This window comes from Thunnus thynnus, chromosome 1, assembly GCF_963924715.1.
Source record: "Thunnus thynnus chromosome 1, fThuThy2.1, whole genome shotgun sequence".
In the NCBI taxonomy this organism is placed as follows: domain Eukaryota; kingdom Metazoa; phylum Chordata; class Actinopteri; order Scombriformes; family Scombridae; genus Thunnus; species Thunnus thynnus.
Genome location: NC_089517.1, coordinates 35,900,530 through 35,916,033, shown reverse-complemented (window position 1 = coordinate 35,916,033; position 15,504 = coordinate 35,900,530). Strand labels below are relative to the sequence as shown.

General features: G+C 39.2%; 1 protein-coding gene across 3 annotated transcripts in view; it reads left to right on the top strand.

Moving 5' to 3' along the window:
• Positions 1–15,504, top strand: part of znf536 (zinc finger protein 536) — a 364,930-nt gene that overhangs the window by 92,193 nt on the left and 257,233 nt on the right. For 2 of the 3 annotated variants that reach the window (XM_067596536.1, XM_067596502.1), the window contains exon 3: positions 1,947–2,039. The gene's annotated coding sequence lies outside the window, so the exon portion shown is untranslated. Of the gene's footprint in view, positions 1–66; positions 1,557–1,946; positions 2,040–15,504 lie in introns of those variants that run through there. The other variant, XM_067596520.1, reaches the window with a different exon arrangement.

The following is a 15,504-nucleotide window of genomic DNA, read 5'->3' as shown; positions in this document are numbered from 1 at the left end:
GGAGAAACACAGCTCAGAGTGTGTTTGGAGTGTGCTTGGAGCAGATCTTCTGGGGTCTAATTCCTACAAGGCCTCAATAAGGTGACAGCAATGTCAGCTCTAAACGTGATCACGCCGTCTATAGACATCACGGGTTACACATCACTCCGTGTGTGTGTGTGTGTGTAAGGGTATACACTATGCCAGTGAATATATGCCAGCACACACACAAATACTGGCACACATTCTTTGGCACAAATATATACCACCAAGCACAAAATCCATTAAGTTTTAACAACGCCCTCCCCCTTACCTTAAATAACCGAAGGAGGTGCAACACAACTTCAATCGCACGACCCCGATACAGCTACACCTCGCACTGAGCAGAGGGAGCGTTCACTTACTCCGGGGACAGAATTAACATCCAATTTCCCACTTCTCATTACAATTCAATAAAAGCCAATCTGCTTTTACCTTTAGAGCACTGTTTTGGGTGGATGCTTTCAGGGGGCCCCACTCCACTCCGAGCCCAATTAAGAACATTTAAACATATTAAAATCTCCCAAGCTCTTCACTGTCCTGATTACTGCTTAAATATAATCTGCTTTTATATCCTCTCTCTGCCTCTTTGACTCATTTTTCCTCTAAAATTATATCCATCAGTGATGATTTTTTTTTTCCTCCAGAGGGGATCCAGGGTCAGGCGGATAAGTATCTCTACCTTTCATGCAAAGATATTGAACTGCAAAGTGGAGAGTGAACTGCTGCTTGTCTCACACGTTCTCACGCATGTTGTGCCTTTACTTTACAATCAGCCACTTGCTACATCAGACACAAATACAAACATGTGCATAGCTTAACATCACTTAACGTCCACCCTCAGCTTCTCGACCTGTTATTCCTACTGTCTATCAGCCCTTGACAAGGATAGGTACTGTACGTAGTGTGTTTAGAGAGGTGCATGGATGAATATTGATGTGTATAAATGTTTCAGCTAAAAAGGCTTCACGATCGCTCAGTCGTTGTGTCACCAGTCATCTCCATCACCAGTGTGCCATCGGATGGGCGCGACCCCGGATGGGTCACAAGTCACGTGCAAGTATGGGGTTAAACTGAACACTAACCATTGACTGTATATAAAGATGGACGTCATGACAGCTCCCCAAAAGTGAAGCCGAAATACCTTGATCGCCCCCTGGTGGCTGGCTACAGTATAGGTCATAAGTCCCGCCTCCTCCGTGTTAGCAGATGAGACACATGAGCAAAATACACATCAAATAATTTTTTCCCAAAGATGGTTTTTGTCATTTTAGGTAGTTCTTATCATGCTGATGTATGTTCATGTGCTCATTGTTCTGATAAGTTTGTTTTTAATTAGTTATTTGATGATATAAAAGGGGGTGTAACGCCATGATTGACAGCCGTGACAGCCGCTCTCAAACAACTAAGGGGGCGTGTCCTGCGGGTCGTCATCCTGCCGCCTGACTCTACTGCGCAGACTCTGGCTCCAAATGACGTCACACAGGAAAAATGGCAGCTCGCGGATGGAGATATTTTGGCTTCACTTCTGCATGGCGGTAGGAAATGGAGATGCATCGTCCATACTTATATACAGTCAGTGGTGCTAATACAAACACATGATAATCCCTTATTGACATCAGACTGATATGCAAACGTTCAGTGGTTTGCAAAAATTTTTGAGGCTGTCGACTTTAATCAGCTTCTGAAAGTTTCCTTCATAACATTAAGCCTGTGTTAAGCAAACACAGGGTTGAATACATAACAGGTTTGTGATTCAATTATCCTGTTTTAATGCTTTAGAATTAAATAGCAGAAAACATTTCTGTAACATATGCAATTCATAAAGCTACTATCACACAGTGTATGCCCTACAATGGTGTATTTTGGCAAAGACATAATACTGTAATGCTATATAAATTAAACACCATTACTCTTCTTCTGTACAGTTCCGGTCCTCATCCAGTCATGACAGCTGGTCCAGTCACACCAGAAATGGCCCAGGACAGTTCAATTCTCCATCCGATAAGCTTCGAGGGCTGGTAGGAGAACTACTATAGTTGGTTAGCTAATGGCCAAAATGCTAGCAAACTGGGAACATGCTAACCCTAATTAGGCTCAATAGCTCTCAAGAAAGTCTTTCTCTTTTCTTTTTACTCTCACTTAGCATTTTGTTTGGATTGTATATAGGGATGTCAACGGTTAACTGTTAATCAGTTAACTACCGAGAATATTTTTGACCAGTTACGCATGTCAGTCTATAAACTTGAATACACACTCTGCTAACAGCTAGACAATTAAGTGTTCACAACTTGTGACGAGTGTTGCATTATGGGTTGTTTGTAGCCTTAATGTTGCTAAGTTAGCGAATGTTTTTAAGTCTGTTTATAGTGAGTGTGTCAGAGTCAGTCAGCCCTACAAGTGTTTTGTTAATCCAGTTTAACCTGCAGGAGTTTCTGACTCTCCAGCTCTCTGTTGTCTCTGAGGTAAGTGTTGTAGAGACAGCTTGCTATTCAACGTGGATTTTCATGTCAAAGTTCACCAGAGTTGAACTTTCAGGTTGCTGGTGGTGTTTTTAGGGGCTTGACATTAAGGCTTGTCTGCTTATCTGGGACAAATGGATTTTTTTGTAGGGCGGTGAAGAGAATTTACCCCACTGGACAAGTTAAAACTTAGACGCAATTTTTATAACGTGATTTCATTAAATCAGAGTTTGTGAAAGATGACGTCAAATTTACCAGAAGAACTGAGTGAATTGTGAAAAGTCTGAAAAACTATTTAAGGGATTTCTGTGACATTAATAATGTCATGTTGTAAATATTAAAGTAAAAGTCCTGCATTCAAAATGTATGTAACGTTAAACATTGGTTAAAGTCTTCAACTGTTTCCTACTGTCGGAGAAAAACCTCTGTTAACATATTGTTAAATTTAACAGAGCCAAGCTTACCGGTAAACATCTACTCCTTCTAAAAGATGATTTGTGATTTCTTACGACTCATAAACACTAACTCATGTGGTGAACATTTAACATAATTCGGTATTAATTTTAGCTCCATGTAAAGTGAATAAATGTGATGTTTCCTAGATAATGTTCATCTGCCTTAACAGCGCAGTATACACATTTTTATAACTGCTGATATATTAGCAGCATTTTATTAGTTTGCATATTTATGTTGGCTACCCTGTTTAAAGCCCCTACATGTAGCCTTATCTGAACCTTCATTGGTATCACTCACATTGCCTGTATTGTTATATTCAATCTAAATGAATATGAAAATGATTTGTTACATATAGCCACTTTAATAAAATTCAGAAATTGAATCATTTAGGCTATATGATGACGCTGTTTGAATGCTTTTAACTGTTTGTTCGCCTAAATTCTGCATTCTGCATTCGCAAACAAATATATATATAAAGAATAAACTATTGTCATTTTTACCTGGACAAGTGACTTTTTTGTCTGTACAAATGAAAGGTAAATTCAGGCTCTCTTTACACCTTGCAGAAAAATATGTTCTGGGTGATTGGATTGCAATCGCATCGTACTTGACCACTTGAAAGTACCAAGACTGATTGGCCAAACCACCTCCTGAGGGACGTATTGTGACCACATTGAACCGAAGTGTAACGCAATTGAGTTATCAATCCACATACAACAACTATGTGGGCGGAAATACGTAATTACGTGCGACTGTTCCAAACCAGTGAAGCATTAGCCAGTTAGGTACTAGCAAGAAAGCCATGGATATTGAAGACACTGGTGGATGGAGTCAAGATGACACCAAGTGTCTGCTTTCCATTTGGTCCAATGAAATTACTCAAGCAAAACTTTGCAATTGGTATCACAACCGATCCATTTATGAAGCAGTAGCTAAGCAAATGGTGGAGAACAGCTACAACAAGCAGTCCTGGCTGCATTGTCATTGAAAAATTAAACACATAAAACTGGCATACATCTGTTGTTTTTATTGACCTGCGCAAACAAGAGGAGGGTGTGACATTAAATAGTTAGAGCTGGACAGAGCGATCTGATCTCAGTCGGATCTCAATGTGGTCACTGGAGACACATATTAATGCCAGATGTAAATGTAATTAGGTTAAATCATATCTAGATACAATCTGGATAGGAGATTCATTTTAATGCGAGGTGTAAAGAGACTATTACTTGTCCAAAGGATTAGTGCCTCAATGTCGAGCCCTGCGATTCCATTGAAATGAACTGATTTTGCTGCAAAATTGAGCAGTTTTAAATACTGATGTGACCAGGCCTCAAGACCTTTTTTTTAGCTTAGAACCTTTTGACTTGTCCAACACACATATGAAGAACATTAACATTGTTTTGTGCTGTTCTAACTGGTTCACCTAAATGGAATGGAGCCATCATTAATGTTATTAGTTACAGCTGTGATTTTTCCTGCTATGATGAGACAAAATGTCTTCTGTAAAGGTCTACAGAGGAAGGTTTCGACTGTGTTTTCAGGTGCAGGGTGCAGATGTGTTTCATGACACACATGTTGGGAGAAATCTATAAATGTCCCTGTATAACACATGTGCATGGGGTTTTAGTTGACAAAGGATTTGATGTTGTTTTACGTATTAAGATTAATATGTTGATTGCTTGTGTGCGTTCCCACTTAATGCTATTCACTGAAGTGTAAGTAAGCACACAGTGTGAGATTTCAGACAACAGTGTGGACTGTAGCAGCTGAAGAGGGGGGTGTATCAGCAAAATGTGCACGTAGATGTGGATTGAGACTTTAATGGGGTTTTCCATTGTCTATACTTTCATAGCTAATGACTTATTCAGTGATTAATTTTTAATCAAAGCAGAACACTGAAATCAAGGACATTGTAATGTTGGAGGTTTATAACAGCCCATAACATTTGGGCACAACAAATAAAATATGGACTTTTTATTTTAAAAAGTGACATGAAATGAAATGAAAACAAATAAGCTTGATTGTGATCATATTTGTGGTGCCCAAGAGGTCACACTCAAGGTATTAACAGTTGCTGGGAAATGACCCTTTATTGTAACCTCACTAAGAAACATTCAGCAGGTACATCTGTTCACTTAAAGAGAGCCGAACTTCAAATTATTCACAACGCGTAATTCGGAGCCGTGTGTAAGTCAGGCATGTAAAAAAGGCATCTTAAATTATACCATGCAAACTCCAGTGTCTCATTAATATTACAGGGACTATTCTTTGACTTCATTTCATTTCATTTCTCCGTCTGAGTGGGGACAAACGTTGCAGGAGGGAGGAATTATAAGGTGTGCAAATCACATTTTAGGGTTCAGTGTACAAAGAACTACTGAATTGTTTTAACCTTTTCTTCTCCTCACTTCTTCTCTTGCCTCAACTAATCTATATGTACATATATATATATACATATATAGATTTGTTTCACAACTACCATTCTTTTATCTGGATTCTTTTATCTGGATCAATTTGTTAAGGCTTTTCAGTGCTTAGAAATTAGACAAAAATCAGCTGTGTTACTGAAGTTGTCACTAATTTTAACTTAAGAAATTTATACTGTGAGTCTACTAAAATTAAATAGCATTTTTCCCCTACCACATCACATAGATCTGCTCTGTAAATCACATGTCCTGTGGTATCTTTTGGAAAAAAATATTAGTACCCAAAATGGAGAATATTATATTTTATATTTTGTGGTTTTATGAAAGCGACTGCTGTTTGTGCATCTACATGCCGTTGTCTCTCTGTCTGCACGGAGCCAATCAAGTAATCTAATTTAAAACTGTATTAGGCATAATGCCACTTTTCTATCATTGGCTAACAGGGACATTGACTTTTGTGTTGTTTCACAGTAGTCTGCCACACAAAATGAGCCTTAAAATTGGAATCAGAACCTACATTATTGTAGCTTTCTTGCTAATTTCTCAACAATCTATTAAAAACATCCATGGGACTGACGGACCACTGCGACCTGACAGTAGGAACTTCATCATCAGATCAGACATTCTGAACAGTGTTGGTGGACGTCCTTTTCTTGGTGAAAGATCCAAACATAAAAAAAATTTGAAAATGTGGTTTTCAAAATCTGCAATTAAGTTTGTGTGAATATACACAATGAATAGAATGTCGTATTTTGGAGGTACAAGTCCTCAGCATGTTTTTCTCATAATCATCATTTTTACAGATTAATTGATACACTTTTACTAATTTTCCTTCAGCTGTCAGCAGTTTTACTGTACGAGTAGAGAAGCTAGTAAGTCTATTCAAAGTAGCCTACTGGCGCCTTCAGCTGTCTGCAACCGTACTTGACCTTCGCCTTGCAGGTCATAGTGGTCTGTCAACAATCTCCCAACATCCATTGGGGTACATGGAACTGTTGATGTGAGTTTGCAGGCTGGATAGCTAATTAGCTAGTCAGTTGTGGCACTCTTAATAGATTAAAGACATACTTGCAAATGTCCACATGGGTCAGTTTAGATGCTAAAAGCCCCCAGGAACAGTGCTGGGTTGTGAGACAATTTTTGCATAGTGGCCACACTTGGTATTGCAAGTTCCTGTTGTCTTACATGATGTACAATGTCCCAAATAGCATTTTTCCCATACACAGTCATTGGACAAGGAGCAGCTGTACAATGCTGGATACATTTTTCGTGTCACAAACACGATGAATAACATTTGTAAAGTCTAGAAGAGCTTATGTTTAAGTTATTTTATCCTGTTTATGTGTGTGGGGAACCAACAGGAAGTCAGCCGGGTCGCTCAGAAGAAGTCTTGAACACACATGCTCTATGGGCCCGAAAACATGGAAGCTTCCTCATGCTTTTTTTGTTTGTTTGTTTTTTTTTTTTTTGGCATATGTCTCCAGTCAGCAACTTTAATAAGAATGAACGGGCCACCATCCTGGAACGTGCTATCTGGTTCTTTTTAATAAATGGTTTGCACATGGCTCATAGCTGCACTTACCAGCACAAGTTCACTTACATCGTCTTGTCCTGTCAGAGGCTTGGAGGGCACACACAAAATACCCTTTTCTTCTTTTCAACAATATGAAAATATGAAAAATACATTTAACTATTTATGTATTTATTTGATTTTTGACTGCACTAATATTGATCGCGGTTGTAATTTCATTCTAGATTAACAAAAAAATCCCCCTATCTGCAAACAAATAATGACTGTAGGCTTGTGTGTATTTCAAGTCATTTTGTTAGAAATCGGAAATCCCAAAATTTTTATTCAATATGATAAAGATGCATTAAAAACAGAACTATAAAACTGACCACAAAAGCCAACAAGCTAACGACTCCGAGGGGGCAGCTCGTTTCTAAACATTTTACTCATCATTGTAAAAGGCTTTTATTTCCTTGTGGCTTTTACTCTATATATCAAGACTGAGGTCATTGGCCCTCACATTAAAGATTCATAAAACCAGTACTAGGGATATGGAGAATTTATGAAACACACTCTGCCTGCTTATTACTGTAAAATTGCTGATATGCCACTGGGTGACAGTATAAGAAAACGATGATACATTTTTTCTGCATATACAGAAGCCACAGAAGATGCAAAAGAGTTGTGCGGAGCACGCGGTAATGGAGGGCATCAGAGTAAGCGGATAAGTATTTCGATGCTAATATTGCCAACCTGACGATCTCTCACATACAATACCAGTTTTCCACCACTGTCTATGGAGGGTCATTATGCATGGAAATGACTGGTGTCTGGGAGAGCTTGTTTAAACTGAGAGAAAACAGAAGACAGGCTACGCTGAGGAGAGATGGAAGGATGGAATAGATGAAAAGACTTAGCTGTTTACTGTCAATGAGGTGAGATAAATCCTCTGGAGGAGATAGATAGGGGGGATGGATGGATGGATGTGGGGAGGGAGGGAGGACGGGGGCAGCTAAGTTAAATGACCTGTATATATGTGTAGTCTTACTGTTTATGAAATGGAACTAATGGTGTCGGAGGTGGGATATTCTTCTCCTCGATATGGGAAATCTCTTTTTCTATTCATATAAAGATGGTTGTGTGTGTGTCCATTTCTATGTACTCTTACACACATACTGTAGGTGTATGTCCATCTTTGTGTCTAAGCGTATTTGCGCCCATTGTGTGCAACTGTGTGTGTGTGTGTGTGTGTGTGTAAAAATTAATCAAAGCGGGGGCGATGATGAACAGTTTCTGTAGAATTCTGTCAAAGGTTAAGAGCTAGTTATTTTTAAGAATGACATGAATCTCGGGGAGACAGTGATTGCCTAAATGACCACTGTAATTACCAATTACTTCTTGAAGCAGAGAATATATTCACGGCATGTAGCCAGCTAAATACAGACAGGCATTAGCCCATTTACGTACTAATGCACATAATTTAGATCCTGAAAAGGGCAGATGGGAACACAATGGAAGATATAATAGATACCGTCTAATATCATTCCAAAAAGAATATTGGATTCATAGGAGATGAATATTACTTTGTGTCAGATTGTTTTTCCATAAAACATTCAAAATATATTTCATCTTTCTTGCTCTTGTTCTTGCTTTTCTCCCTCTCTCGTTTCCTTTTATATGCCGCCACCGCCACGCTGTGATCGTTAACGAAGGGTACTGCAAAAGGAGACTTGTGTGGAGACACTTGCCTGTTTGGCAGGCTATTATCCCCCTTCTGCATTAAATGACAATGAGGGCTTGACACGTTTCACACAACTAGCCCGGAATCACGCACTAGTTACCTGGCCTCGTCTGTGGCACAACAGTTCAGAAGTTAAACTTTCACAGCAACGCCCACAAACAACAAAAGGGCGCGAATCAGAGAGAATATATATCGTTCGGATACAGACTTGATTTCTCTCTGTCACCCAGCGACCGGAGATGAGGAGAGAGACGAGGGAAGTCGGAGAGGAGATGGGGTGGTGGGGGGGGGGGGAGAGAACATAGGGAAGAAGAGAGAAAAACAATGGCTGACAGGCCTGACTGGCGAAAGGATATTTACTAAATTAGACATAAACTGCAACGCTCTGCATCTTCACCAAGGAACTTGTAAAGTCTCATAAATAAGTAAAGCGAAATGACAGAGACGGAGCACGCAAACAAAAGTGGTGTACAAAATCTGACTGCCAGTGTGAGCGCATGTGGGTCTGTGTGTGCTTGGGATGTTTTTGGGTTCGGGATAATGAGTTGTCGTTTTGCTGCTCTTTTCCACTCAACAAAAAAACCTTTCCCCCTCTCTCTTACACTACATATTGCTCTCTTCCTCTCTACCCTCATTTCTAACTCTCACTCTGTCACCTCTGCTATTGTCAGTCTTGCGAGTCCCTCCTTGGCAGGATAATAGGGACACATATTTGCTCTCGATGTAATCTTGTCTGTGTTCTATCTGATAAATACTTGGAGGAGAAGCTGATTGTTGTAGTTGGCGGTGGGGATCAAAGGGAGGTGCGCCGAGAGAGGGGCGAGTGTTTTGAATCCAAACTTTGAGCATATGACTTCACCCTCCTCCTCCTCCTCCTCCTCCTCCTCCTCCTCTTGCTCCCCTCACCGCATTGCTCACTCGTTGCAAAGTCATGTCCGCGCCGGCCGCGACCCGTTTGAAAGGGATTAGCTTATTCCATGTGGGGTTTTTCTTTAGCAAGTGCTGGCACTACATAGAAAGCAAATCCATAGGGGCCCCGGGATTCACATTGTAATGGTAGTGATAGCTATGGGGAAAAAACACACTCTCGCTTCAGAGCCGTTTGAAAAAGCTCGCCCTCTCTCCGCCAATATATTATCCCACCCCCTTCATCCATGCACAGCCCCATCACTGAATGTGTCAGGATTTAAAACGGGACAGGATATTTTTAAGTAGCAGAAACAAAGTGTGTTGACTGTTTATTTCTTTCACTTGCTTCCTGTCATCTCTTGCCAAAGCAGTTTAGCAGCAGCATTGTCACTCCTCTCTTCGCCACCGGCTCCGTACTCTCACTTCTTCCTCTTTTTTTTTTTTTTTTTTTTTTGTCTTTATCTTTAAACAATACCTGCGTTTTACAGTAGCAGCACTTTTTTAGCTGTGTCTTTATTTTTCCTCTTCTTTTTTTTTTTTTTTTTGCATCATCACTTTTGTTGGCAGTTGTCTTCAATAGTTAATGCCTCAATGAAAAGAGGTGACAAACAACAAACCCTCGCAAAAAGGGAGGTTTATTTATTTTTTTACATTCTGGAAGTGAATTTGTGGTTCTGCACCGTGTGCATTAACTCTATACTATATGTCCTTCGGGATAGAAAATTCTGTGGTGATGATTATCATATCAATCATGCAGGAGCTTTTCTTGATCTCATGAAGTGGCCTTGCCTTTTTGTTATCTTAAGCACTTTGATTACAATGCTGTTTGTCCAGCTTTAACGTATGTTACTTTTACTCATGCAGGTGGAAAATTAGCCTTTGAAACACATGCTATCTAGAAGGATCTACTGGACCAGATTACAGCGCTCTGTTCCTTCTGTAAGGCCATTGTGTACCTACATCCTGCATTTCAGAACAAATCCCCCCATTCTATATTTTAGCAGCAAGCCTGACAATCACTTTTTTGTTCATTTTATCCCCCAGATTAGCTAGATAACATTAGCTTTTTAGATATTTTACAAGTATTTCAAAGCATTCAGCAGGACGTGACACCTTGTACACGCTTTAACCTTTGACCTCTTTTGCTAGGAGCTACATTTATGTATTGGAGCAGCAGGGAACATGTCCCATCTGATTGCAGCCCAGAGTCTTGCTTGGACAGGGTTTGTTTTAGAAGGGAAGGTGGACTGAAAGAATCATTAGTAGAGCGTGTCATTTCAGCCCACTCCAAATCTGACAGTGTTCATGCACTGTGTGTACCAGTCCATGAATATCAGTAAGAGAAAAAAATAATAATATCCTAGTCTTAGAGGTTGAGAGCAGAATTTTATGAATATTTTAAGATTTATAGATGTATTTACAAACAAACAAATAAAAATTAAGTAAAATCTGTAATATGTTTCAAATCTGATCCTGCTGTGATTTTACTTTACTATCGCAGCTCTGCTCTATTGTCTGACATCAAATCAAGTTATGTACGACACATATGACAACATTTACATGACTGATTCCAGAGATATCATCCTAAATTCATCCTAAATAATATTATATATGCAATTAAAAAATCTCTCCACTCACCTTTAAGAAATTAATATTTCTAGAGCATTAGTTAGTTTACAAATATCAACAGCAATTCTTTCTGCCCCTTCTCTCAACCATAAATCATTTTGATATGTATTTATTAGAATCTAGTAATTATCTTGTGCGATCACATCATTATTGTGACCTTTGCATTAATATCAGTGATCAATTTGTAATGCCGGCGATCAAGGATTTGAAGCAGAATCTTTTTCATCTCTGATACAAGATAAGAGTGTCTAATAAATGCATGTAACACGATCAGAAATGGAGCAAAAAAGATCGTTCCAGCACAATTCTTCTAGAAATCAGTAAAAAAGTGAGAATATTTGTGACCACCGCAGATAAGCAAGAGTACAAAATACTAACCCTGATATCCATGAGCACAGAAGTAAGTGGTGGCTGTGAAGCCGTGGCATTTGAATGACACATTGATGGCCACGGCTCGTACGTGGCATGCCAAGAGTCCAGAAGATAGAACCAGTCTGGATTGGAGCGGGCCAAGAGCTTAGTGGGGAGTCCACAAACTGCTCAAAGCTGACATTTGTGCCTCCAGGAGGTACGCAAACAGGGATAGACAGACAGTCAGATCCAACTACCCACCCCCCCCCCACCTCCCCACACACTCCTCCCCTCCCCTACCCTCCCCTCCCAGCTCCAACCCACCCAGTCGTCTTCATCTCTCCATCAATCTCATTTAATTGTTTTTCCATTGGAGATGTTGTACATAGATAACTCACTGTACATTATTCTTCCTCCTCCGTTCTCGCCAGCAGAAGTGCCATTTTGAGAGCAGGGCCTTGTCTTTGGCTGTCTGGGGGGGGGGGGGGGGGAAACTGCTGATGTGCTGTGGATCGTTTTCCCACCAATAGTGCTGGAGTTCATTTAATGGGCTCAGGTTCTTGTTAAATCACGCAGACTGATTGCTTTTATGTTCTACCGCACTGACTTTTCTATTTCGCCACAAAATAAACAAAGTGTTTAAATATGGAGAGTACAGGGAGGGGGGGGGGGGGGGGGGGGGGGGGGGTGAAAGTTGTGTCTGAATATTAGAACACGGACAATCATAAAATCAAATTTTCTCTGATAAAAAAAAAAAGAAATAGACATGTATATTTGATGATATCATCATATCCTCAAACCGCAAACCAATATCTTTTATGAGTGCAGGAAACAGGGATTAATGAAAGGGATTAAATCTTACTCTGGATGCTCAAGGTTTCTCTACCGTTACTTCAAACCTTATTCATTAAGCATGAATGAACTCAAGAAGAGGTTTTAAAGAGCTTTCTCTCAGTCCTACACACTGATTCAAGCCTGCTGCTGATTCCAAATTTGGATTAAATCTTGTATCTTGCCGTAAACATTTGGATCTGAAGTAGACCTGTGTCATGCAGACTTGTTTGCAGAGTTCAGGAAACAGCAATACGATTGAGAATAAGCTTGATTCATCACTGCAAAGATCTCTTGATGATTATTTATGCCAACTACTATGATTAATGTGAACCGAGCTGCATTAAATTAATAACCCCAGAGAAACACTTTAACTCTTAAAAATAATTGCCCACCAGTGGTGTTACATGGTTTACACTGAGGGCATACGTTAGTGTGTTTGCTGCATTTCAACAATCTAGTCAGCTAACATGAATACAATAACAAAGAAGCAAAAAATAAAAGCTTGTCTTGATACTTCACATGAATCCTTTCATACTTTCATATACTTCCATACTAAGCATATGAGCTTGTGTCATTTGTCATTTGTTATGCTATGTTATTTAACAGTGTTGCATTGTAGGTAGGAGGCAGACGAGCAGGGTTGGTGCATGTGGAGCATGGTAGTTACACAGCCTTGATGAAGTTTGCTTTATAATATTTTCTTTGGGTATTTATTGTCTGTTTTGTTACAGACATCATCTTCATTGGTGAAACAAGTGCCACTCTTCCAGGGGATAAAAATATCTCGGTACACTAAAATGTAGAAATTAGCTGAAGAGTAGACACTAAGAGCCAAATATCCTCTTTTTAACCAAATGTTGTTCAGATCCAAATCTGGGAAATATAAGACATAAAATGCCCCGGCCGAGTCCATCCAGCCCGTCTGCTGCCCACAACTTATGACAGAAGCCACCGGGAAAAAAAAAGGTTGAGGTGGGGAGCCGCAAGCAAGTATCAATGCAGGTATGTCCAAAGCCATCTGTAGAAATAGAATAGAAATAGAAAGTCCCTAACATATATCCTAATGATGCCACCAGATAGGCTACACGTTTACTTTATGTATGGATGGACAACATTTAGAATTATCCGTCAAATATCAAAAGTTTGGTGAATGAAAAAAAAAATTGCAATTGGGATTTTGTGAAATGCCCAAGATCTGTCGACAAACTAATGATGTAACACCATGTTGAGATACTGCAAGCCACAATATACAGTAGTTTAACAGCAGATATATGTCTTATCTCCATTAAGTGAAGTTTTGTTGTCATTCCCTAAGAATGAAAGATCAAGGGCTTCCTTTAGACTCACATTTTAACACCAAAGTCTAACAATAGAGATAATTATCCATCATATAAAAGGCAAAAAGACAAACAAAAGAGAGCAATTTCTTAACAAAAAGCTGCTTTTTTTTTTTTTTTTTTTTTAAAACACAATACAATACAGCCGTAAAACACACAGTATTTTGTCTTTCAAGTGAGACATACTGTATTGATAATAATGAAGTGTGTGTTTACAAGTGTTCAGGTATAGATTTTTCTTCCTGGATGCAATTATTTGAAAGCTCAGCTTCTCATATGACCACTGTATGCTGCACATGTATTAGCCTGTAATCATTATCATGTATTTTCAGTCCAATTCTTTTCATAGTAAGAACATCACTAATACATCCACAAATACCACACTCCTAATTCCTCTGAATTCCTACTCATTGTGCTCTCATAGCATCATGCATTTCCACTGTCCTGACTAAATACAAGTCTTACTGTGGACTCAGTGAGGGTTCAACAGAGTGGGATCTGTGTGATCAACAAAACTGTTCTGCATGGTGCCAACCAGCACTGATGACTTTCATAAGGATGCTTTCCAACAAAATTATGCAGCATGCGCCATGAAAGTGGTATGCATCCACTTTAACAAGGAGTCTTTGTTTTATGCCGTTGCTGGCCATGTGTCATTGACTTTAATGCCTTATAAATACCATTGATATATTAAATTGGTATTACACTGCCATATTTTTATCATCTCTGAGCTTGTTTCTGGTGCTTTTATATCAAGACGGAATGAGAGAAAAGAAGAAAAGATGAAAAAAAAAAAGCTTTGCCAGTTCTTTTTTTTTTTCTTTTTTTTTTTTTTTTTGGAGTAGGCTGATGGTGAGTTCTGTTCATTTCACTCAGGGCACTTTGTGTTGATAGCTTACTGTGCACATAAGAAGCGTGCGGTGCTAGAAATAATTGTTCTTTTCATGGTAAGAAAGGCCATATCAATTAAGGGTAAATAGTCTTCTTAGTTATTACAGTACAGCTCAGTGGTATGCCGTCAATTGTACATGTCTCTGTTCCCCCGTTTTTTTTTGTTTTTTTTTCCCCACTGTCTGTGCACTAACTGTATTTAAGCCTTGTGATGTTGTTAGCAGCATTTAACATGAAAAATACTCACAATATGTGCTTATTCGTGAGTCATCGTGTAATGGCTGTGTACGGAGAAGGAGGGGACGGCAATTAAAAAAAGTGCTCAAAGAAACTATTCATCTCCTACTTAAACAGTTCTGTTGTGGATGGCATGCTTTAACCAATTACACAACAATAACAGTTGGTCTGTCTATTGAGGGCTGACTCTGGCTCTTTGTCTTTCATTTTTCTTTGAGGCTTACGGGTATATAGGCCTATTATGTCTCATTGCCTGGGGACTTGATCTTGAAAGGAAACAGTCATATTGCATAGAATATAAGCAGCTAGGAATCACCAGGGAATACAGTGATACGTTTGAAATATCCACAAGTAGGTTCCCTCAGTGACATAATGTGACTGTATTACACTCTCAAACATTTACTGCAAAAATATTATTATCCTCCAGATCTTTTTTTTTTTTTTTTTAATTTAAATTTTCTACATTTCATATTAGGGATGATACTGTACATTCTTCTCTTTCTTATGTATATCATAATGTATATTCATCACCACAGTCCCTGGGGCTCATTGTTTGATATTCTACAATATGTCTAATGTATGTGCTGAGTGCCTAAGCTAACACCGTATTATAACTAAGACATCAGCAACAGCGAGCACTGAAACCAAACTCAATCCACTGTATAATTGAGTCTCAATATAACATTAAACAAGCAGGACAGAT